This window comes from Oreochromis aureus, linkage group 17, assembly GCF_013358895.1.
Source record: "Oreochromis aureus strain Israel breed Guangdong linkage group 17, ZZ_aureus, whole genome shotgun sequence".
Classification (NCBI taxonomy): domain Eukaryota; kingdom Metazoa; phylum Chordata; class Actinopteri; order Cichliformes; family Cichlidae; genus Oreochromis; species Oreochromis aureus.
Genome location: NC_052958.1, coordinates 20,756,542 through 20,783,363, shown reverse-complemented (window position 1 = coordinate 20,783,363; position 26,822 = coordinate 20,756,542). Strand labels below are relative to the sequence as shown.

At 36.5% G+C, this 26,822-nt stretch overlaps 4 long non-coding RNA genes across 4 annotated transcripts; 3 read left to right on the top strand and 1 right to left on the bottom strand.

Annotated features, from left to right (window-relative positions):
* The first annotated feature begins 10,328 nt into the window (after positions 1-10,328).
* LOC120433871 lies at positions 10,329-11,524 on the top strand. Its single transcript, XR_005608807.1, has 3 exons — positions 10,329-10,640; positions 11,324-11,389; positions 11,484-11,524. It is a non-coding gene; the product is annotated as an uncharacterized LOC120433871 (long non-coding RNA).
* Positions 11,525-15,125: 3,601 nt separating this feature from the next.
* Positions 15,126-15,646, top strand: LOC120434085. Its single transcript, XR_005608941.1, has 3 exons — positions 15,126-15,172; positions 15,295-15,345; positions 15,533-15,646. It is a non-coding gene; the product is annotated as an uncharacterized LOC120434085 (long non-coding RNA).
* Positions 15,647-16,477: 831 nt separating this feature from the next.
* On the top strand, positions 16,478-18,089 carry LOC120434083. The gene is made up of 4 exons (XR_005608940.1): positions 16,478-16,540; positions 16,889-16,957; positions 17,160-17,229; positions 17,608-18,089. It is a non-coding gene; the product is annotated as an uncharacterized LOC120434083 (long non-coding RNA).
* A 1,983-nt stretch (positions 18,090-20,072) lies between these two features.
* LOC120433876 lies at positions 20,073-22,462 on the bottom strand. The gene is made up of 5 exons (XR_005608811.1): positions 22,376-22,462; positions 20,875-20,940; positions 20,498-20,583; positions 20,289-20,416; positions 20,073-20,132 (listed from the first exon to the last, which is right to left on the bottom strand). It is a non-coding gene; the product is annotated as an uncharacterized LOC120433876 (long non-coding RNA).
* Positions 22,463-26,822: the final 4,360 nt, after the last annotated feature.

Below are 26,822 nucleotides of genomic sequence, written 5' to 3'. Positions count from 1 at the left end.
TTAACCCCAAAACAGGAGAGCATGAATACCGAACACAAGGAAGGCCGAGTTACCACCAAGAGTAGCAAGATCAACTGGCAGAAATTGGCAGGCAGCGCTGGTTTAAGAACCCTCCAGATGTTGGCTAGGAAACTAGGTTTCTAATGATTAGTTTGTTAGTTTATTACCAGGGCTCTGGAAAACTTCAAGACATGTTGAGGAGGTCATTTAGCCATTTAAATTGGCTGCGTTGGATCAAGGACACATCTAAAATCTGCAGGACACCGGCACTCGAGGCCTGGAGTTGGACACCCCTGCTGTACACAAAATGTACTACACGAAAGTCTGAGACATCATTTCAGATAATATTCAGCCTATTCATAATAATGGTGGTAACATATATGTATTTACCTTTGTCTGTAGTCAAAATGCAGAAAGTAAACTGAGTAACTAATAAACGGAGTAAGTAAATAAACTGAAAGAAGCACAATGATTAACACAGAAAAAATGGAGAGGATAGGAGAAGCAACAGGAAAGGGATGACTTATTCTAAAACACAAAGAAAAAAGAAGAACTAAAAACAACAATAGAAAGAAATTTATAATTTATCAGGGCTTGCTCTGGCATTGGAAAAAGAAAGCAACCATGGCTCCTGCAAGGTTTGGCATCCAACATCTGAATAGTTTACACACTGGCACATCATTTTTATTTTAGTAGCCAGATTTTGCTCTGTGAACATTTGCAGAATTAATACTATGTGACTGATATTTATTAAATCAAACAGGCTTTAGTAATGTACAGAATTTATCTATACATTACAGATGACAGACTTCTAATTGAATTTTCAAAGTTTTGTAACACACACAATGTCTGGTAATCAGTTGACTCTCCAACCCTAAATTTATAGAAGATTAAATAAAGCACACCTAATACACAATAGTAGCCTTTGCCCAGTCTTCCTGATGTGCAATTTTTCTGATACAACATAGTATTTTATTCTATTTTGTGTAACATGTTATTCTATTTCATCTTATTCTATTTTATTGTTTTTCCTAATTTTTGCTGCTCTTAACTTTTTACTGTCCACTTTCTGCCGTGACCAAAACATTTCCCACGTGTGGGACTAATAAAGGTTTATATTATTTTATCCTATCTTATTAATAAACACAGTTTTGAAGAGAGAAAGTGAGAAAAAAGTATTCATGTAATTGAATTAATGATACACGTAGAAAACAAGAAAATGTAAAGAAGTGTTTTAAAAGATAGAATTTTCTGTTAAGTCCTGTTAAAGGTCACAAACACACACACAGATAAGGTGCGGCTGGACATCAGATGGCCAGATGTCATCTCAGAAGATGAGACATCCAGGAAGAGAGGGGGGAGACAAGATGACCAGGTATAAAACTTTTGTGCAGAAGAGATGTTTGTCCTTTGTTTTCTGTGAGTTGAGCAGTTAAGAAGTTCGGATCCAAGAAGTTCATAGCTGAAAATTCCAGCAGTGACGCTAAAGGGATCAACCACTGCTTAAACTGTGAACTTCATATATATTTTGCTTTTTCTCTGCTCATTTTTGCCATATTAGATTATAAATTTAAGAGGATTTGGATTCCCATTGTTTTCCTGCTGCATTATAATTTACAAGATTTTCCACTGCTCTCCAGTGTATTATAATTCATGTCGACCTGGGGCCCAGCACCCCATGCTCTTCTTTTTATGTAATACTGTGTTCGTTTTATGTCAGATGTAACGGGACTCAAACCATCCAGAAACCTTCCAGAAATAAGAAAAAGAAACCAAAGCAGAGTCAAAACTCAGATTGTCAGGCAGATTGTAAGAAATGTCAGAGCGTGAAAGCACAGATATGACAGGTGTAGACAAAGAGGGGGGAGGGATTAAAAGTGGGTGAGGTTAGTGGTATTTTGATGTTACCAGTGATTTTTAACAGTAGCTGGACCAAAACTCCATACACACCCTTTCTGGTTCTCTGTCTATATATATCGGAGGCCTTCCCCAAACCGCAGCCTCAATTCATGTTCAAGCCATTAACTACTAGGAATGCTGTCAAATCTAAAATGAAAATGTGGTGCCAGCTAGTGAAGTTCACTTCGTGAAACTAATTAGTGGTAATATGAATGATCTGGGTCCTCTAGAAGAAATGATCATATTTGTAGAATTTTTAAAATTTATGCTTTTAATACTTTAAAGCAGGGGTCTGCAACCTTTAAGACCCAAAGAGCCATTTGGACCCGGTTTCCACGTAAAAGAAAACACTGGGAGCCGCAAATACTTTTTGACATCTAAAATGAAGATAACACTGTATATACTGTTTTTTTTTTTACCTTTATGCTTTGTGTGGACAACTAAAGTGTGCTGTTTATGAAATCCATGAAGTGCTAAGAAAATTACATTTTATTCATGTAATCAACACATTTTGAACTCTTAAAGAAATATAACAAAAGGAAAGACACCCAGCTGAACTAAAATGATCCATGTAGCAAATAAAAACTGTTGTGAGCCGCCACCCTTATATCGCCTTTGGGCTTTTGGAGCCTTGACCTGACTTTTAAAAAATAACTGGAAAAAAAAGTACTATGCTGCTGAAAAATGAAAAATAGATATTTGCAAAATTCTGCCTAAATATGTATTTAGAATATGTATTATTTAACCTCTCGCACAGCACCTGCAAATTGGGGCTGTACGAAGTCACTTTCATCTTTACGCAGGCAGCTTTACAGCTGTCATCTGTGAGGCGCGACGGTGTTTGTTTTTAACATAGTTCACGGTGGAGAATAGCTGCTGACATAATGTGGATCCAAAGATCCATAATTGGCCTATCTGGGGTTGAAAGTCTCGATAAATGCACGGCGTTTTGGCGGGTATACGGGTTCCGCGAGTGTGACACTTATTTTGAGCGATGAAAAAACAATAGAATATAATTTTATTTTTATATTTCAATATCAAAATAATCTTCCAATTTAGAACTACAAGTTAAAAAAGAACTAACATAAATAAAATACACTTCAGCTAAATACTTCTAATTTATTTTCCCAAACCACGCAGAGCCGCACTATAAGGACTAAAGAGCCGCATGCAGGTTGCCGACCCCTGCTTTAAAGTAATAAAGCATAAAGTAGGTATGTGACTTGAATGTAATGAAAGACTGGTCTAAAAGATTTTTAACACAGGTAAATAAGAAGTTGTGAGTGTTGTGGACTCCATACATCTGTACTTCCGTGGGTGCTTGTAAATGTATGCTTTCAGAGGCCCATGCTGATCAATTGGATTTTTATTAAACAGTTTCAGCAGAGAACCTAAAATAAAACTGAGTCATAAAGCGGTGATGTGTGTCTTTCTTCACTTCTCTTTATGCTCATCCAACCACAGCTCTCACTGCATGGCAGTTACGATGATAAACATTTGTCTAAGCCAACAAAACCACAACATCATCTGCTTCCTACTTTCTGTGAAATGAAACATTTGGTGCGTAGTCAAATTTTGTACAACGCCTTTCCCTCAGGCAGTTGAAACTAAATGCAAATTTGTAAAGAATTCCTATAAATGCCAGGGATTTAAGCCTTCCAGGAAAATACATCAGACAAGTTAGAACAACTAGACAAAAAACTATTAAAACCCATCCAGTGGATACAGCCAGACTACTTTCTCACCTTTGTTTCCAAAAAGGGTGCAGCTTTTTTTTTCAGAAAATACAGGATTGGTATGGCTTGTTCAGAACTGTTGCCGTAGAAAAGGTCATCTCCCTATAAAGAACATGTTAGAACAGGTTATGTTCCCAAAAATGCAGTCGTTAGAAAACACAAGACCTCTGGAACAACACCCTGTGTGTACTGTGTGTACTATAATCTCAGTATAATCTCTTTAAAGGTCTCAGAGGTTTGTTGGCGAATGTTAGTGAAGAAACAGCATCATGAAGCTTAAGAAAACACCAAAAAGGTCAGGAATAAGGTTGTGGAGAAGTTTAAAGCAGGAATAGGTTATAAAAACACATTTCACATTTTCCCTGTGATAACTGAAGCGGCCTGTATAGTGAATAATTTTCCTATAGTCGCTAAATTAAAGATTTATTGAAAGAAGATTGTTTAATTTTTTGAGCTTGTAGAGACAGGCCGCTGTAGCTGTTGCTTTGAATTTTTCATCAAGGCCAGAGTGTAGAATTCACACACACACACACACACACACACACTGAATAAAAGTGTTGAAAAGATGTGTGCTGTTTAAGAGCTTGGTTAAGTTTGCCTTTCTTTTTTCCCTGCAGGTGTGTGAAGGAAACATTTTGATTTTTCAGAAAATTCAGCAACACCGCAGAGCTGTACCAGAGCTGTAAAGCAGGATTTTGGCTTTTCCAAGCAACTTTAGGGTTAACCCTGGGTTTTCTATGCTAAGGTGTTTGTCGATTTTTTATTTTTTTATCAGGGTAAATCACCACGGTAACTTGTGCTGTGAACCTAAAACACATTTAGATGAGTTAGATTAGATTCTCAGACCCTTAAATAGCAGCAGCTGAGAGAATCAAAGTAAAACTGTCAGGTGTCTAAGGTTTTTTTCAAGTGGACTCAAAATGCTGAAGAAGTCTACAAAATCTTCCTCTTCACACTCTCTTTCAGTAACTTACTCTGAACAGTGCAAGACAGCTGCACCACTTTAGCTTTATTTGTGTATAGTGGGAGGAAGCAGCAACGCACCAAACTATTACAAAAACAGTGCTGTGATGTGGTAAAGACAACAAAGTTGCAAAAAACATGTAGAAAAGGTGACAGCTTAAAAGAGGGAGGAAGCTACAGACTCATAAGATGCATGAGAGATATTAAACATAATTATTAAACTTATAAGGTGTTTTTTAAAATGTTACTTTCACCAGTAAAGTGTGCGTTTGATGTGTGTGTGGATCTTTTTAACAGAATGATTTTACTAAATGATAAGCACTGTGGTTTTCCTCCCTGCAAGCCACCACATAAAAATGTGAGTGGGAAGAAACCGAGAGAGAACATCAGTACAGCATTAGTATGAATCATATAACAAATACCAAACTGAATTTTATGATGAAATGATGTATGAAATTTACTGGCTCTAAAAACCAATTCCCACTACATATTCTAATCACGCAAACTTCTGCACCTGTAGCTCACCTGATGCAGCTTTGGTTTTGTCTGCCTCAAAAAGTTTCTCTTTCCTATTTGCTAAAATTCACATTTGTTCAATGTTGTGGTTTTTTAACTTGATAAATTCAAACAGAAAAGATTAAAATTCACTGTCTGGTGCACATTTTTCAGCTCTCCCTTGCACAGTGATTCGTTTTATATGCACTCAGGTACAAAAGCTTTTCTTATTTGGATTTATTTGTCAAATTCATATGTATTTATTGTGCGTTTGTGAAGTAGCTTCTGTACAACTCATTTAACAAAGAGGAAGCGTAGCGCCTCTTGTCGACCCCTACTTGAGTTTCTTTGCAGGCTTTTTTTGAGTGTGCTCAGACAGCTCATACTGTATGTTGAGGAACTAGAAATAGATCCTATGTAGTGAAATTTCCAATTTCTGTTGTTCTAGTTCATTAGAAACATGAAACAGAGATGTAGGCAGGATGTTGGTATTAATTGTTGTATCAAGACTAAGGAGGAAACTCCACCATACTGTAAAACCCTGAAAATTGTCCTCGGGACTGCACTGAGCAAAAGCTTCGTGTACAAGTGAGAAAAATGAAGCGTTAAGAGTTAGCCACTCCCCCTCTCTTAAGTGGAAACAGAACTGCATGCTTTCTTTCACTGTGGAAAATTGGTAAAAGGACTTGAACGTTTTTTCATAGAAGAGAATAGCGCCTTACATTCATTATACATGTACAACAAAATTGCAGGTCCTCCACACCAACCGTGCTGGAATAAAAAATAAGCAGTAGACAGTCAGAATACAGTGGGATGCAAAAGTTTGGGCAACCTTGTTAATAGTCATTATTTTGTTAATAGTCATTATTTTGTTAATAGTCATTATTTTCCTGTATAAATCGTTGGTTGTTACAATAAAAAATGTCAGTTAAATATATCATATAGGAGACACACACAGTGATATTCGAGAAGTGAAATGAAGTTTATTGGATTTGCAGAAAGTGTGCAATAATTGTTTAAACAAAATCAGGCAGGTGCATAAATTTGGGCACTGTTGTCATTTTATTGATTCCAAAACCTTTAGAACTAATTATTGGAACTCAAATTGGCTTGGTAAGCTCAGTGACCCCTGACCCTACATACACAGGTGAATTCAATAATGAGAAAGAGTATTTAACACTAGAATTACTGAGCCTTTTTTTCCCTGGTGCAAGTCCCTACTACTAGATTTACTAGCCCTGCGCAGAATTTGCATAAATTCCCCCAACCCTAACACCTTGTGGTGTTAGGCCCTAACCCTGAAGCTGCGCCGGGGCTGGATCTTTCAACGAGTCAACCACCCGAAACACTGCTCAAAATCCACTAAGGCATTCATGCAGAGGAACAAGTACAACGTTCTGGAATGGCCATCTCAATCCCCAGACCTGAATATTATTGAAAATCTGTGGTGTGAGGTAAAGAGAGCTGTCCATGCTCAAAAGCCATCAAACTTGAATGAACTAGAGATGTTTTGTAAAGAGGAATGGTCCAAAATACCTTCAACCACAATCCAGACTCTCATTGGAACCTACAGGAAGCGTTTAGAGGCTGTAATTTCTGCAAAAGGCAGATCTACTAAATATTGATTTCATTTCTTTTTTTGTGGTGCCCAAATTTATGCACCTGCCTGATTTTGCTTAAACAATTATTGCACACTTTCTGTAAATCCAATAAACTTAATTTCACTTCTCAAATATCACTGTGTGTCTCCTATATGATTTATTTAATTGACATTGTTTATTTTAACAACCAAAGATTTAGGAAAATAATGACTATTAACAGGGCTGCCCAAACTTTTGCATCCCACTGTAAATAGCAAACTGAGGGATACAATCAAGAGGGATATAAACAAAACGAAAGAAAAATAAGCAAAAATACGAGGGAGGCACACACTGGAGAACATCATAACTCTTCTGGGAGCAAACAGCTGGACTCACACTACACAGATCCAAAAATGAGCTGATTTAAACTAATAACTATTTTGTAACCTTGTACATTTGGTTTGTTATCCGAGAACCAAGACAACAGCTATGTGCATCTCTTCCTTTCTTATTGCAGCAAACATTTATCTGATCTCCGTCACTCGTAATTGTGGTGCTGGGGATGTGAGTAAGTGCAGAGCTCAATTTGAGTGAGCATTTCTCATGTTTTGTGTAACAGTTTTTCTGTTACAGGGGCTCTACCTCTTCCACTCTACAGGGTGGGCCATTTATATGGATACACCGTAATAACATGGGAATGGTTGGTGATATTAAAGTCCTGTTTGTGGCACATTAGTATATGTGAGGGGGCAAACTCCTCAAGATGGGTGGTGACCATGGTGGCCATTTAGAAGTCGGCCATCTTGGATACAACTTTTGTTTTTCCAATAGGAAGAGGGCCATGTGACACATCAGACTTATTGGTAATGTCACAAGAAAAACAATGGTGTGCTTGGTTTCAACGTAACTTTATTCGTTCATGAGTTATGAGTCAGAATCTGCTCCACTGTCTACATTTGATACAAAGCACAAAAAAATTGACAAAAAAATTAGACAATTTTGAACCAAACAACTATAATCTGTGGATTATACATATGAACTACATGAAATACTACTATCTAATTATTTTTTCTCTAATCTCTTTTATCTTCATGTTCAAGCTTTTTTTAAGTAATGGCAATTAAAGAGCCAAGTACAAGTCTGTTAAGTAATGTATCTACATTTCATGCATGTATGCTGTCCAATAGAGGCTGAACCATTTGACATTCAGCCTCACTTGTGTCACTGCTCTGACTGCTGGTGGTTGAGACGGACAATCCCATACAGTAAAAAATATATTTTTCCTGGCCAAAATATATTTCAAATATATGGTAAATATATGTTGTATTTGAGATGCTCAAAAAATATATTTTTAAAATTGAAAATATATTTTTTTCAAACCAAAACACATTTCAAAAGATATTTCAGGGTGAAGAAAATACATTTCCAACCTTACAGTAGAATGTATATCAAAGTATCCTTTATTTAAAATGTATTTAGTGCAATAATGATGATAATAATAATACTAAAAGTAACAACATGTTTTATTTACATTTGCAAAAAATAGTTGGATTCAAACAAAACAGAGTCAAAGGTTTAGCAAGAATTAGGTTGTTTATTCATTTGCTTACAGTATTTCACATTACACAATATCTCACTATAATGTAGCATTCATTGACTTTGAAATTATCTGTCAGTGATACAGTAAACAAGATACAACAACTGCTATGTACACTTTAGTTTTTTACAATATATACAATATAGTACTTAAAGGAACAAACACCACTTTTTTTGGAAATAGGCTCATTCTCCATCTCCCTCAGAGTTAAAAATGCAGCGTCTTCTTTCTAGATCCGTACGTTAATAGGACTCTGGAGCGTGATCTTACGGGATGGGGCGTAGCCAGGATTTTTGGTTGAGGCGCCATATTAGCAGGCGTGTGTGTGGTCAGTTATAATGTTAGATTGCACTACTGGCAAAGGAATAAGCTTGAAAACAGGCTCTCTTTTCATTGTTTCCTCACCTGGAAGCATCATCAGGGAGCTTATGTGTTGGATGTTACCAAAAGAAGGTGTCTAGTCTGGATAGCAGTTGTGAGACGAGCTGATATTCAGTTATCTACCATCCACAGATATCTGTTGGTGTGCTCCAGTATTTTCATTCTGGTAAGTTCTAAATAAGTTCGTATTACTCTTTTTTATTTTCAATGCGCTCTGAGGTCATAGCAAATTAGAACAAACATGCAGAACTACCTAGACTTGCTAGTTATTTGGCATTATTGCAGGCAAACCAGCCTATGAAATGAATGAAACAAATCCTGACTGGGTTCCAACACTACACGTGGGGCACTACGAAATCTTGGTTTCAAACTACATACCACCATGCCAATCAGATTACTTCTTCCATGTGTGGGTAAAAAGCTGACCCTCCTGGATAAGATGGCAAAGGTTTGCTGCATTTTGGTGAACATGTGCCCCAGTGTGGTAGTAAAACCAGGGGAAAATGCTCTTGTTAAATACTCTTAAAAGTCTTGTGCTGTATATGTAGTGATACATTTTCAAAAGAGACAGTAAATTACAGAATGCTAGTAGTGGGTGATATTATATAAATGCTGTCATGATTTTATGTAAACATTTTGTCATTTGTAAACTATACATGACATTGATTCTACATTGTAACTGATGTGATATTCTACAAAGTGTTTTTAATTAAAAATAGGCAAACATTTGTTTGTTTCTTTATTCAACTTTTGAACAGTGGTACTTAGTAAGTACATATTCAGTAAATGCAAATTATTTACATGCCCCCCTAAATTAAAACATTATGAGTTATTCACAACAGAACTATGCTTGGAAAAATATTTTCCCATCAGTTGATCCAACTCCTCCACAGTACCAGGTGGAATTTTTCTGTTTTGAGGACGGCTTCTTTTACCTGTCACCAGTGTTGGGTAAGTTACTTTAAATTAGTAACTTAGTTACATTACTAGTTACTTCTATCAAAAGTAACTCAGTTACTTCAAGTTACTCGTTACTTTCAGAGTAACTAGTTACTAGGGAAAGTAACTTTGGTTTTACTCAGAATTCTCTTGTTAATGTGTTGCTTCCGTAACTGGATACCCAGCAAGATTGCCAGTCTTCTAGCTTGCTTACTTGCCACAAGTGCACTGTGCCACCTACCAATAGAAAGGAAAAAATAATGTGCACATTTCCACGAGAGAAATCCCACGCCTGGACCGTCGTTGACCGCCGCATGATTCTAGCCTGCTTTTTACATCCAACACAAAAACTGCAGTCGTGGTGCTTTCGATTGTACTCAGAACTCGGAAATTCTGCCTTCTGAATAGGAAGATGTAGGTAACACCAGACTGCAGATGAGCTGCATACAGAGCTGGACTGGGACAAAACAATTGTCCCGGGCATTTTGACTAGAGACCGGCCCACCATTATAGGAAAAATCATAAAGCCTTTGAATGAAAATAAACACTGTTGTGACAGTGATGTACACTGTTCTGATGGTATATATGTATCAATCTATCAATTGTTTGTTGTAAGACTCAGATAATTATTTTTTTTAAAAGCGAGACATTTTAAATGAGAATAAGAAAGAAAAGTATTTCCTTGTCCCCCCCTTCACTCAAAAAAATGAATGAGGTGGATTGTTCAGTGTATATTAATTATTTATTTTCATTTTACTTAAAATATATGTTTTTGTTAAGTTAACATATGTTTTTCTAATCAAGTCTACGTAATTGTGTCTATTATTCACTGTACATAATACTAATGTGTTACTTGATGGCATAACATTTAAGTTAAGTCAATTAGGATCGATATACTTTGTATATCCACAAGGTGGCAGTAATGCAAAAACAGTTGTAATGAAACCGCGAAGAACAACAAGGTTTCACGGCTTGGGCCTGCTCATGCGCAAGACTTCAAATTTAACTTAAAAACGTTGTTTTGGCGCCAAGCTGCTGTTTCTTTGAGAGGTAAGACCACTTTTTTCTTTGACTATGTTGTGTAGTATCTACATGTCGAGCATGGTTATATTTTATGCGTTTGTCTTATAAGACATGTTATATCGTTTATGTGCGCTTGTTCTACATTAGTTTTACTGGGTTCTGGACATGCTTATTTTGTGGACTGTGTAAGAAACATTTTTATTGTTTTTGGTTTTATTAAGGGATTAGCTACAGGGGTTCATGGGGTTATTTTTTCATTTGCTTTCTTGGGATTCCTTTACTGTAATCCGAGAGTCATAAATATCGAATAGGATAGCAAGGATAGCATGAAGTGACATTTAAAATCCAAAAAGTCGAGGTCGAAAGCCACTGTGACACCATTGTTATGCTCTATCAGTAATCTGTATTATGTAAAACTGGTCTGTAAATACAACATGTTTCCTAGCGGAGTTATACAGATCAGCATAGTTATAAATTACAGTTTGTTAAATCACACACTTAATTTTTTAAATAAAATTATTCACGACATATGAGTGGACAGACAATGGAGGCCGACAGACCTGGTGATAATTGCTTCTATAGAAAGTTAGCACAGCAGTGTCAATCTCTTGCTTTTCTTCTGAGTAGTATTTTATTTTGTTGTAATACAATCAATAATTTGCTTCTTGTAATTAAGTAATGAATTTCTTGTTTTACTGTATAAATTTCAGATCCTGCCTTTACCTGCTCCCTCCTATACTGATGTGGTGTATGTGGTACTGCTGAGCTTGTATGTGGTATGTGAACTGTTATACTTTTAAAAACAAAACTGTTTTATAAGTTAAGTTTTCTTTACTGACCCATCCCATGCCCCTGTTATTTCTTCTCCAGATCTGAACCATTGTAAAGGTTGCAGTTCAAGGGCCTGAGGTATGAAATTCTCTTCAGATCAGCTGTGATCAATATTATTTGGAACTTGATAAATAACAATAAAAGCTGTAATGGCTCCATTAGCATTTTGTGTAAATGTTTGTGTTAAAATTATAGCCACACAGGTGCGTTATTCTGTTGGTAGCAAAATATTATGGCTAATAAGATCACTTTCAAATTTAAACAGCTAGTGTATGGTAGCTGCACAGTGTACTTACATTTATATTAAGCAAGACAAAGTTTGGTACTCAAAACTTTGGAAAATGAAAATTACCTAAACATAAGTAAAATCTGATCCCTCAATTTCGGGTTAAAAATTGAGGGGGTTAAAAGTGAATGTTTTTATGTTAAAGATCAGTTTTTGAATGCAAAAAAAGATGATGTATTAGTTTGTCTATACCTCCATTATGGACATATATAATGTGGTGGAAACCCTGCCCAACAGGTTAACTATTCATGTCCATGTGATGATTAGTTGGTCTTGTGTACATGTCTATCTGTGCAGTGGATTTGTCATTCATTTTGCGTATAATGTGAGTTTGTGTCATCCTAAAGTATTTCTGTTTTCTCTTCCTGTATCTCTGCCACTCTCTACAGAAGCAAACTATTGAAAAGGGGAGGGAGTGTGTCCTCAGGGCACTACCTTTTTACCTGAATGAAGACCCAAGCATCCTCTTCAAAGAATAATTGGTTGGTAATTTTAGTTTAGTTTTTTATCTGTATTAAACCAAATTTTGAATAACTAATGTTGTTGCATGTTGTAGTGTTGTTGTTGTTGTAATTTGCATGGAACCTGTTTAAATGTTTTGGGGAATCTTCTTGTATACTCAAACTATTTATATTTATTGTTGAATCTGTAGTCTAAAATAGTAGCGCACTGGGCTGCATGTTCCTAATATTGTGTGTACTTCATTAAAGGGTAGCTTTGGCCCTTTTTTTTTTCTTTTCTTTTTTTTAATTTAACTGGACACCATTTTTCTTTGTTTTTGTGTCTAAGCTACAGCTACAGCTGTTCAGAGGGAGCTGGAACAAATTACCCTTGCTATCTTCACCATCGAAAAAGCTGATGTCAGCACTCCTCCAGCCGATGTGGGTATAACCATCTAGGGTGTTCTGCATGACCTGGAAGACATGGCCTCTGCATGTGCACTCTTAATGGGTGGGATATATGCACTGAATCTCAGTTAACCTCGAGACTGAAAGCTTTCTTTGAAGTACTTCAGAAGCTCTTCCTTCATCTGTATGTCAGCAGACTCTTGACCAAGGTACAGATACTCAAGAATAAACTGAATGAATATGCCAACCCTTAATTTGGATGATGAATGTTCTGTCAGATGGACAGTTTTTCAGAGGCTGAATGGGAATAAAACGGTAATTTGTTGAAAATGACAGATAAAGGGAAAATTACATTTAAGAGAAATTTTGAAAAGTTTGTAAACTACTACAATTTGAGAGATTTTACTCTTGTGGGTGGAGGGGGGGGCTAGTAAGAGACAATCAAAAGTATTGAGATTTAAAGGATTTAATTGAGAGATGATACTGCACCAGAAATGGTGAAGGGTGGTGTGTATATTAGCGTTCAAGGTATATTGTTATGAGGTGGAAATATGTTCATATTCTGTTTGTGTTACATTGTGTGCATTGTAAAGGTAATTGCAATACATACTGAGAATAAGGATAAGTTAGGAATGCAGGATGAATGTATATTTTGCGGACTTTTAAAGACGAACAATTGTTTCCATGTTAAAATGTTTACAACCCAAGTTTTTTGCCCAAACACTGGTAAAATAAACGTTGAGGGTGGCAAGTGTTAAATGGTTACTGCTGTGCTGTTGCAAAAAAACTGAAAGCTGACAAGCTGTTTTATTGTTAGACCATAATGCTGGCATGCTTTATTTAAGTTTTATTTGGGATGGTGATATAATTTTCTTTGATTGCTAATATCAGTGGACTATTTATTATTATTATTATTATTATTATTATTATTACAACATTAATTTTTTTTAATTGTGGCTGTTGAGGTGGACACTTCACTTTGCATTGTTAAAGGAAAGCACTTCATTGGTGTTGTGTTACTGGACTGACCCTAAGCAATCATTGCAAATAGCAACTTTGCTATCCATTTTAGACACTAAAAGAAAAAACACTCCACAGACCTTACTAGCATCACATGTGCGTAACTCAAGTGTCATCTTATCAACATGTTATATGGTCTTCAATGTTTTTTTCTTCTATTTCTGGCAGATACAGACATTTAATTTAAAGTCTTGATGTTGCATCTGTCTACATACTGTTAGTTACTAACCCTAATGAGCTGTTGTGTTTTATTTTGGACTGGGTTTACACAAATGCTCACTGAATGTGTTGGCAATAAAGGAAATTTAAAAAAATAAGTTGGATGTACTTAATTCATTTGTGTGGAACCTGTTGACAAAATAGATTTATGTAAAACTAATTAGTAAAGCACAAGGTGGCTGAAAATATAATATTTGAATTAATCTAACTTAAATTTAACATTTTACTGCCACAAATAAGAAATGTGTTGAAGTAACTAACCTAAACTATCTAACCTGTAAATATATCATTTATGTTCATACAACATAATTTGATTTAGGTAGTCTTAAATATCTCTTGTTAATCTTAAGTAGTTTTTTAAAATTAGATGAACTAAAGATTTTTGCTTTAAACTAACACAATGCAATTTCGTGGAACCTGTTGACAAAATAATTTTAATTAAAGTCAACGTTTCATTTTTTTGAGTGTTTCTCTGTTAATGCCTTACCTGGACACCTGGCAGCACTTTGCTAGATCCGCCCCTGCACAGTTACCAGCTGCCCGCTACTTAGAAAAGGATGCTGGTGTTATTTGTCTCTCAGAAACAGTTCATAACTTCCCTTCAACTCATTCATGTCACCTAAAAGGTAAACCTGTTTCAATATACATAATTTTCACGTTCGTACAATATTGTGCGAACGTGATAATTATGTGTATTATAATAACGTGATATTATATTATACAAACATGAAAAGCATAACGTTAGAACAATAAACTTTTCACGTTATAACGTGATATAGCTCTATTTTTCTTTTGCCTGGGTGGCAGCTCCACGCTTCCATAATTTGGTAATCAAAATATGTAACTTAATTCATTATATTGTGACGTACTTTTGCCTTTTCTTATTATTCTGCCTTCTCAGAAAGGGAAAAGAAATTACAAATGGGGCGATCGTGGCTCAAGAGTTGGGAGCTCGCCTTGCAATCGGAAGATTGCCGGTTTGAGCCCTGGCTTGGACAGTCTCGGTCGTTGTGTCCTTGGGCAAGACACTTCACCCGTTGCCTACTGGTGGTGGTCAGAGGGCCCGGTGGCACCAGTGTCCGGCAGCCTCGCCTCTGTCAGTGCGCCCCAGGGTGGCTGTGGCTACAACGTAGCTTGCCATCACCAGTGTGTGAATGTGTGTGTGAATGGGTGGATGACTGGATGTGTAAAGCGCTTTGGGGTCCTTAGGGACTAGTAAAGCGCTATACAAATACAGGCCATTTACCATTTACAAATACAACTTTTTACACTTGTTATATACAATATTGACATTTAATTTGACTTTTACAGAAATCCCACCTCTCCTTCTGGCTACAGAGCACTTACTTACCAAGGTGAGAAACAAAGCACAGTTATGCTTTATTAGTATTCACTAATTACAATGTTCCACATTTCCTTGCTTTTTTAGGGTTTTATTTGGTTGTTTAGCAGTAATATTTCTGCCTATTTATTTCAGCCCATGAAATCGAATGCAGATCTTCCTGATGTGAGATTTACATGAATCTAAGTAATTTTGTTTGTCGTTATCATTAATGTTGTTGCTGTTGTTGTTTTTGTGCAGTTTACAATCATATAAACCTAGCAAGCATCAGTCAGCACAGTAACTAACCTAAACAGATTCTTGCTTTATTCACATATTATATTATATTATCACATATTATATGTAATTATATATACTTGTACATTGTACCTAGGGTTGCAGCCACTTGGCCCCACCCCATTGTTGTGACAGCCCTGATTGTCCTTGTACACTGCATCTGAGCAGGGAACAGTCTCAACCTCATGCTGCCCTCTCCCATTCTCCTAAAGTAAGTATTTGTTGTTGTAGTTTTTTATGCAGTGTCTGTGTCACATACTAAGCATAATTATTGAAATAATAACTGTTTTCTAACAGATTTTCCCAAACACTAGCTATGTTTGTTGTCATTCAGACCAGTACTACTGCTTAGACATTGCTTAGTGGTCATGCATATTTGGCAAGCTTGTTATGATACCAAAACAGTAGGCCCGTCACAATAATCGATATATCGACTTAATGCACAATATATGTACATGACCTCAATAATTGTTGATGATGCAATATATCTGCCATTATATTTACATAAAAAATTACAAAAATAAAATATAATAATAACAAAACAATAACATTAATTAACATTGTTTTCAATTTGTTAGAAAATTTACTATTTATACAAGTTTTTAAGGTATCTAATATTTTGATACCTAATTTCAATGATCTAAATACTTTAAGAATTAGATGTTGGTTTGTCAATTGAAAGTGTGTAGATCTTGCATTATTATGGTGTTATATTATGATTATACATTCAAAGACAAAATGGTCTTAAAATGACAATGACATAATTTGTCGCAATTGTTTATGGGGCAATATACAGACCAACAAAAAGTTGTTATCGTAACAGGCCTACAAAACAGACGGTTTTATGATTGATAAATTAAAAAACTAAATACATTTAATTTCTTTGAGATTCTCTGATATTCAGTTACAGTTCACAACACAGTTACCTGTACATGCAGTATTATACTGTAAATATAAATCTCTGCATTTAGCATCCCACTAGAAGAGTCACAGTTACTGCCTCGTTTTTTTTTTGTTTGTTTGTTTTTTACAAATACCTGGACTATTACTAACACATTTACTGTTTTACTTTTAGCCTGTGGATACAAATACAGATGTCCTTAATGTAAGTTGTGCATTTTAATTACATCATGTTATTTTTATTATTATTTATTTATTTTGAATGCCTTTTTTGTTGGCCTTTTTTGACCATAACAAGACATTTTTGCAGGATATTTATGGTGAATTTATATGCATAGATACAGTCGTAGTGCTTGACACATGCACAGAGCAGTAGATGGACTAGAAGGGAAATAATTGCAATCATGATGTTGATTGCTGATGTCAGTATATATATTTTAGAGGAATGTTTTGTTTTTCACCCAAAATGAACTATATTGCTTCAGAAGAGATTTATTACCCTACCGGATTCTTATATATTGTTCTGTTTTTTGTTTGTTTTTGTTGTTTTCAGGTTCAGTGGTGCGTGTTCTTCTAATGGCCGCCTTCCCACTGGAGGTTTTGATCCACAGCAATTTAAAAGGTAAACAGCTTTGAAAGTCAGTTCAAATGCTAATAGTATTTTAAAAAGCTTACTTCTCTGTCACCAGTTTCTTTACCAAAAAGTACCCATAAAAGTATCTCTCAATAGCATATCATTGTAGTTTAAATGTTTAGTTGTACAAATATCAGATTTTTGGAAATCTAAAACTAGTCAGACACTCAAATGTTCATGCTTTTTATAGGAGGACAGAACAAAACGGACATTGGCGCAGAGTGAAGAACTGCCCTAGGACACTATGACAGCCATATATAGTAAGTGAAGACTTTCTGTGTATCTAAAATTGCATACAGCACAAGTAACTTACTTTGCAACCACTAAAAAAATTGCACAAGTAGGTGATGATGCATTGTAGTGGGTGGTCTCAGACAAAGAAGGTCAACAGATTTATGAATGCTGGAGGGTAAGGAGAGATGACCAAAAGGGGTGTTAGCATTACTGTAATGTGAACTGGATAGACTTTCCATCTAGGAAAAAAAAGAGGTAAAATTATGCGTAAAATATATCTGTATTAATATCTGTATCTATATAAACAGAATTATCTGTTTGCTAAATGAAGCCAGCTAACATAAAACATATTTTTATTTTAAATCTGATAAAAGTAATAGAACTGTGACTGTTGTTTGTTACAGTGGCAGTAAGGAAGAGGTTTCCCAATGTGTCCAGAAGGGCTTTGAAGATTGCAGTGAAAGCTGGGGGAACTGAGACTGCTGGAAAAGGAAAAGAAATTACATTTTAAGTATGTTGACTTATGTTCATACAATCACACACACATATACACATACATATATATATACAGTGGAACCCCGACTTACGAATACCCCGTTTAACGAAAAATTCAAGTTACAAAGGCACTGAACGGCAATATTTCTGCCCTTGTTATGGCAAAGTGCCCGTGTAACGAAATCCGCTGGCTCTGATTGCCTGAGCCTACAATGCCCACAATGCCTTCCGAATCATGTGACAACCCCTTGGCTTTCGTGATTGCGCTTCGCTGTTCCACTTGAACAACGTATTGTTGTTCTAGTTAGCAATTAGCCTATAGCCTATCGTTCAGCATCGCCTCACTCAACAGGCGCGATGGGTGCTTCGACCTATGAAAATTTTCGACTTACGAAAGACCCTCGGGAACGAATTAATTTCGTAAGTCGGGGTTCCACTGTATATATATACATATATATGTATATATATGTATGTATATGTGTGTGTGTGTGTGTGTGTTTCTTTTAGAGTGTTTAAGTATGTAATGACAATAAAATTGTAAAATGAATATTCCTTGCTTGATTGATATGCTATATGTATGTTTTAGACATCAAATAAAGATTTCTTTCAGCTGTTACATGTGAATGTGTTTTCTTAGAAATATATGAAGGGTTAAATTGATATATTTTTGGATGATTTTAAATAAGTTTAAATTGTATTTTGAAATATATTTCAAAATATCAAAAAATGGCCAAAAAATATATGCGTTAAAACACATTTCAAAATATACAAAAAATGGCCAAAAAATATATGCGCTAAAATACATTTTAAAATATATTTATATATTTTGAAATGTATTTTAGCACATATATATTTATTTTGAAATATATTTCAAAATATATTTTAAAATGTATTTTTTTACCGCATGGGATGTATCTGTTAGACTTGGAGATGAGGGCTCTTCCACATGTTGCTTCAGGACAGTAAAATCTGAGGGTGACAAATAAAAATATAAGGCATATACAATCAAAAATCAACCACAACAACACTACCATTTACGCACATAGGGCCAGTAAACTGCATGCTTTGATTAGATTATACTTTCTCCCAGGAGAAGAGATGGTTATTTTGTATTTCATTTTGGAAATATACAATTTACATACTACAAGGTGTGAGTGTTACATAGTCTGTTAGATCTGACCAGTTACGTAGTTTCCAGTGTGTGAATGTGTGTGTGAATGGGTGGACAGAATAGAATAGAATAGAATAGAATAGAATTCAACTTTATTGTCATTGCACATGCACAGGTACAGGGCAACGAAATGCAGTTTGCATCCATCCAGAAGTGCTTTAGTGATATAGATATATTACAATATATATTAGCAATAATATAGATATGCAAGTATATTACAGAAATGGGTCTATTGTGGTATGTTATAATGTACACGGTATGAAGTATGTTGTGAATATTCTATAACTATAGGTATGTACAGGCTGTAGTGAGTACAAGCTATGTACAGGATATGGATACATTGAGTTTTTCCCTTCCAGTCACCTTTCTCACTCACTATGTGTTAATAGACCTCTCTGCATCGAATCATATCTGTTATTAATCTCTGTCTCTCTTCCACAGCATGTCTTTCATCCTGTTTTTCTTCTTTCACCCCAACCGGTCTCAGCAGATGGCTGCCCCTCCCTGAGCCTGGTTCTGCCGGAGGTTTCTTCCTGTTAAAAGGGAGTTTTTCCTTCCCACTGTCGCCAAAGTGCTTGCTCATAGGGGGTCATATGATTGTTGGGTTTTTCTCTGTATTTATTATTGTGCTATCTACTGTACAATATAAAGCGCCTTGAGGCGACTTTTGTTGTGATTTGGCGCTATATAAATAAAATTGAATTGAATTGAATTGAATTGAATATGAACAGGATATAAATATGAAAAACTATACAGAGTATGAAATAAATAACTTTACAGAAATATGAGATATACAGTTATACAGAAATGGGAACTATGCAAGTTGTAAACAGTTGTAAGGTTAAAAATTATTGTATGTACAGAATGATTATTTACACAGAGCTATACAGTAGTGCAGTTAAGATAAGTGAGGGTGTGGATAATTTCTACAGAGGCTGTCAGATGTCAGGAGGCAGAGTTCAGGAGTCTGACAGCTGTGGGGAAGAAGCTGTTCCGGTACCTGGTGGTCTTAGTCCGGAGGCTCCTGTAGCGCCTCCCAGAGGGCAGGAGGGTGAAGAGTCCATGTGATGGGAGACTGGGGTCTCTGATGATTTTCCCAGCCCTTTTCAGACACCGCTTCCTGTAGATGTCTTTTATGGCAGGAAGTGCTGCTCCGGCGATGTGCTGGGCAGTTTTCACGACTGAATGTGTGAAGCGCTTTGGGGTCCTTAGGGATTAGTAAAGCGCTATACAAATACAGGCCATTTACCATTTCCAGGATGTCTGAAATGCATGTGATATATCCAACTTACTGTTGAGCCATGAATACAGCATTTTGTGATTGCTACCACAGGATATTAGACAAATTAAAAATTTTTATTTAAGAGTAACTGTACAAATCAAATCCTACAAAATCTATCAGAGCATATATTTACTTACCTTCAGCTGTATAGATGACAAAACAAACTTATTTGACTGTTGCAAGTTCAGGAAAGACATCCTCATCCACCTCTATATCCTGCTCACTTTCAGTGCTGCATTTTCTGGTATGAGAAACTTCTGCTGCACTGAAGAAAAATCATGACTCAGTTAATAACAACATTATCATTTCCTCTTTAATGACATAGTACAAACCATGCATAACTTACCTGCACTCGTCTGTGAAACAGACCTCTTCCAATTTTACATATTTCTTTGTCTCTCTGTGTTTTACTTTTATCAACATCTTGGCCACCTACAGAAAAAAAAACATGTTTACTAATATGAAACAACATGTGGGAGAAGAAGCTGTTTATGGTAACTTTATGTAAACTGTTTATAACTTAATCCATAAACACTTTCATATATTGAGTTAGCCTGTCCACACTAGACATTGCTTAAAATCCATTTAGCTAGGCTAGATTTAGCAGACAATGTGACCATGTGTTTGTCGTGTTCTTGTAAAATTGTCTTTTCAGTTCTGGAGACAGGGTTTCATGCATATCTCAGTGTGAAGCAGGACTAACTAATGTGATGTTAATGGTACCTTGTCAACGCCTCTTTCAATGCAGGCTACGCCTCTCTTTGGTCAAATATAGCCATTACCATGAGTCTAAACAGAATATTACAGTAGTTAGCTAACATGTAATGAAACGTTACTGTTAAAAAAAAGAAATAAAAATAAACATTTTCATTGACAATGTGAAATGTGTTTTTTAAAATATAGTAAGATAAGTAAGTTAGCTATGTTTTGACTAATGTTAGCCTAGCTGTTATCACAGAATCAGCGTAACATGCAGAAACACATGTAGCACTAGTCAGTTAACTTTATATTTTACTCACGCATCCGTGTAACCAAATATATACAAATAACCTACTACACTCACAGAAAATCCCAAAGTAAATAAAGTGTTTTACCCTCCTACACGTCGGAGTCCAAGAGAGAAACACAGGTAGGCGCGTTAACGGCTACCAACACCAGCAACGTGTTGAATTAGACTCCTCAGCACCCAGTAAATGAACACTTAAATATTACACTGCTTTAGAGTACTCCCCAACACTGACTGTAGTATAAGGTGAAAAATAATGTAACTGTTGCATACTTTTATGCCTAACTCCAGAACATTCAACTCCAGAGATTTGCTGTGTATTTGCCAGCAATGATTTGTTGGCGAATGTTAACGGATACAGGAGGAGGTTTGGGGGCCAGTGGGTTGGGAGGAGGAATTGCTGAGGCCAGCGAACACTGAGCAGTGTCAGTTTGAAGTAAAGGGGCCTGGGCTACAAAGCTTGGTCATTTGCTGCTTAAAGCTTCACTGATGGGAGGAGGAGAAACTGCTGGGTTAGAGGGATGTATAGTTGGATCCCTGGTTGCAGGAATGTTGGCTGAAGTGTTGTAGAAAGGAGCTGACTCGAATCGGCAACCTGCTGTCGAGGTTGTGAGGACTTTAGCAAAGGAGGGATGAGTGGCTGAGGACCTGGCAACCTTCATATCTTTCATCCCACTACATTTTTACGCAGGAATACAGTCACTACTTCATAGCACACTCACTTGAGTCGATGTTACTCTTCCGCTTTCTTCAGATTCCTTAGAAGTCCTAGGAATCTCTTACCACCTAATCAGGTCATTGGCAATGGTCATCACAAGCCTACCAATTACATATGTGCTGTATATATATATATATATATACTGTTTAAATTTTAGAATCGACTCTCTATTTCGGCTTCTGTGTATTATATTTATTTTACTCATTTACTTATTTTATTTATTTATTTATTTATGTATTATTTATTCAAGTTTTTAGAATTCAGTCAGCCAACCAGTTGATATGACAAAATGTCAACTCAGTTAGCACCGCCAGGTTTGACAGAACAGCGACACTGCAGACAATGACAATCAACCTGCAACCTGCTCTAGCTTTTATTCGAATATTTTTATTATGCTATTTTAATATGCACATCTCAGCAATCCCAGATCGCAGTTTTTTAATGGCTTCTGCCCATTACTCCTATGGGTCCTTGACCCGTAAACTGAGATTTTAACCTACCTGTATAGCATAGGATTTTGCGTCAGTCCCAGACTGTTTCTCTCGCTTTCCTGTGTCCCCATGAACAAACTATGGACTTCCTCTCCAGCTGCCAGCCTCGTGTTTCCGGCACAGGCCTTATCAGGAGTTCCAGACTCCCCCTTACATGTTATCGGTCATTGTTGAGAGAAATGAACAGATGAAGAGATGTGTAAATCCACCTCAGAAGACAAAGCTGTTAAAATAATTCCCTAATGTAGTGAGACACAGAGTTGCGAGTTCCAAAACATTTATTTTACTTGCAAGGAAGCAAAAGCATATACAGTGAAAGTTTATGCAAGCGCTCACCGGGACAATCCTGCAAGTTTCATTTATACACTTCTTTCAACATTATCCGGGGAACAGATATGTATGCTAGCTCCATGATATACAAGTGCATGATTCTAACTATGATTTTGGATAACAGACAGCAGAGGAGCCACAACAAGGCCTGAGAAAAAAACAGATTAGAAGGACAAAGAGGAAGAGGTGCATTCTTTCAGCTTAACAAAAAGAGTATTATATAGCTTTAATGTTAGAGAGTGGTGCTTAATTTACGTCATAATCATTTTCCTGTAATTTCCTAAGTCTTTAAATTTAGCTATCACAAACCTAAACGCCACTTTTAATCTTGAGCAGGCTTTTGAATTATGTAAAATGTAAAACATTTGGGCTGGACATAGTTTTGTCCCTTTTACAAATTGTCATCATTTTGATGGTGTAAAAGGGAAACTGGTTCTCACGGCAACAGACATGAATGCTTATTTAACTCCCGACATCCACCAGATTACTGGCACTGGTTCGAATTAGACATCACATTTACTGTTGTAAACCCTGCATCTCTTCTAGGAGATTTTAGCTTTTACTAAAAACCTAATAGCAGATGGGTAGCTGATGACCAAGAGGATGTCAAGAAGTTAATTTTGTTTACTTTTTGTGTTTCCTGACAAATGACTCACTCATACTTAAATGAGCAGTTTGCATGAAAGCTAAAACACAATTTCCTTGTTATGCAAAGAAACACTTTAAAGGGGTGGAATCACACACACACTCAGTAAGTGTATTCTCGTAGCTGCCATGTTCGGGAACTGATTGCCTGCATTTAGAAGACACCTGCAAATTGTAGCTATAAAAAATTATGAATTACACTCTCCAAGAGCAGGCAGCGGCTTGTGCTGATGATGCAAGGTTTTTCTCTGTGACTGATTTCACCTAGTGACCAGAACCACTTCATAGTCCTGTGTGACTGTTCCCTAGAGTGAGTGGGGAGAGAAGCAGTATGGTTTTCAAGCGATTGAAAGCTAATCACAGTAAAACTACAGTGTTTCAGTGCTGAGGGGTGGCGTGGGCAGCATGTTTTTCTAGGGGTGAACTGGGTGAACTGTGGTGACATTACAGCAAGCTCATGTTGTGCTGACATAAAGGAGCAAATCCAGCACAAAATGGGAGCTACACTGCCCCCTTTAAAGTCACCTGGGAACACGGACGGCTCAGAAGAAGGGAAGAAGAAAAGATCCCAGCAGACTGGAAAGAATGCCACCTGAAAAAGCTGCCAAACAAAGAGACCTCAGCTTATACCCCATCTTACACTCTCTTGATCTTTCAGCAGGATGACCTCAGAACTCAGTGTTGCTACATACATGGAGAACTATATATATGTGTATAGAACTACATATATATATATATTTATATGTGAGAACTATATATGTGTATATATGGTATATTTCTGCTCACATTCTGTAACTTCTGTCGGTGCTGTGCTATTGGAAACCGAATTTCCCGGAGGAACCCACCCGAGGGATTAATAAAGTTTTATCTAATCTAATCTAATCTAACTACCAAAGCAGCAATGGGCAAAGTGTTCCCGGTCCTCTCAGTCAGGTGGCCAGAAACAAGTCAGCAACATCGACTTGTGGCAGCAGAAAGTGCAATGAAGAAAAAGAATACGTGCTCTTGAAAGAGATGAGGATGGTTCACAGCTGCCTACCAGGGCTGTAACGATTTGTTGGAGGGTGGAAGAAAATGCAAGTGGAGATTTTAAAAAATGTAAGGCACTCCACAGAAAATGAACTTTAATGCAGACTTGCTTTCCTTCTACGAAAGTATGACCGCAGTGCACGAGCATTTAAAATACCTACACCCTGGTGCTGTGATGTCAGCTCTGAATGGGTCAATTTTAGGGAGTTCAGTTAGTGTGTCCCATGGATACTATGTTTATGTTAATGTTTGTACAGTAATGTTTATGTTAGGATTAGCCCTTACCCGTCTGAAACTATAGTAGTAGTAAATGCGATAGTAAACCATTAAACTGGAGTAGCTACACTGTCTCCTAGTTTGTTTGTTTTTTCATCTCACATTAATATTAGCGTTTATTCGGTATAGTAAACATCTTCCACATAACGTTAAGTAGTTAATCTGTGGGTTTAATATAATTTACTGTAAATACATATTTATATAATCAGTTAAACATTTAACAGTTTTTCCCAACTGTTTACACACAATTAGTTGTACTTCAGACACAATGACTACAACATGTTACTGATGCTCATAGGGGGTCATATGATTGTTGGGTTTTTCTCTGTATTTATTATTGTGCTATCTACTGTACAATATAAAGCGCCTTGAGGCGACTTTTGTTGTGATTTGGCGCTATATAAATAAAATTGAATTGAATTGAATTGAATGCACCACACCCCTGAACCAATTCTGTAAAACTACAGGCACAATTCCTGCTTTACACTCAAATTTCAGTTTTAAAACACACTTTTTTTCAAAACACACTTCTCTGCATTTGGCACGATCTTCATGAAGAAAATCTCTTGTTTGCACAAGAAACACACTGTCTTTCAAAATTGTAAACTCAGTTGCCCTACTTTGCATACTAACTCATCACGTGGGCAAACACCTATCACGCATAACTGCAATTAAGAAATCAAAGCTTTATAAAAGGGCAACAGGTGAGTTCTTCTGTTTTGGAGCAATGGATGCCAACATTGTAAACCGGGGCAGAGGAGTGAGAGTAAGAGGAGGAGGACACAGAGGACGAAGGTGAAGGAATGTAATCTCTGATGAGATCAGAGCCACTTTGGCTGACCATGTGGTCAACCATGGTCTAACAATGAGGAAGGATGTCTTTTGTCTCCTGAAAAGGAGAATGAACTGATAAAGATGGGTCTAGAAAATAATGCCATCACAGTACGGGAAATACAAAGAAAAATAATAGAAGACAACAACATATTTCGAAATAGGGTCAGTGTATGAACACTGGACTGTGCCTTGCACACAAATAATCTGGGGATGAACCAGATTATTTCTACATAATATATATTATATTGTTCAGTTGCCAATCCTGCTGCGAGGAGTGGGGCCGGATGAGGGTTTTTTTTTTTTTTCAGAGTGGTGCTGTGATGACGTGTGGACGATTTGGTGGATTTTAGTATTCAAAAAAAGCAAAATTCAGAAAAAAAAATCAAAATAATAAAAAAGCATCAGTACAGCACTATGACTGAATTGAATTATTGAGACTGACATGTTGAGCTGCAGAGGATCAAACATGCTAACACATAACTAATTAAAGTAAGGGGGACATTTCTCTGGGTCCAGAGAGTCTGAAGAGAATGTCCCAGACTTGGAAATTAAATAGAATCAATAGGCTAAAAACTGCTAGCTAATACTAATACAACAAGGTTAGACTAGGGAGGTTTTTTTCTTTCTGTTTTTCTCTAGGAAAAGGAGCACAAGCGAGACTTGGTCAGACGTGGATGGAGTGAAGGAGAAGATCCAGTCGGGAGACGGCAGGACCAACCGTGTCGTTTCCCAGAAGAAGATAGTCATAATATGGTTATATAATATATATGATATAACCAGCTCTATTGCCATTTCAATGCAATTCAGAAAGAGTCAAAGAATTGGAATACAACTATGTGCAAGTAAGTCCCATACAATCCCACAATTGATGCATACTCTCAACACTGTATAAATTACAGCACCGTGCAGTAATCATACTCTGATTATGCTTCACAATAGTGACCTCTCCAAGTCCGTATTGTGTATCATGTGTGTTTCAGAGTCTGTAACTGGTTCACTGTCCACCCACGCTTTTTAGTTGTTTATCTCCCACCATATTCTCCATTCCTCAATCCCATTATAAGGGATTTTTTTCTGCCTGGAGATGGAAAGTGTATGACCAACATCCACACATAAAATACGTGTATATGTATACAAATGCATACATCATCCAATGAGTTAAAAGACCAAATAGCTAAAACAGAATAAAAGCGGTGTCAAAGAGATCCGAAAGAATTGGAAAATAGGCAGGTTTTCAAATTTGATTTGAAGATTTCCAAGGAGGAAAAGGATTTTATAAAAGAGGGAAGACTGTTCCAGAGTCTTGGGGCGGCAATGGAGAGAGCCCTGTCACCTCTAGATT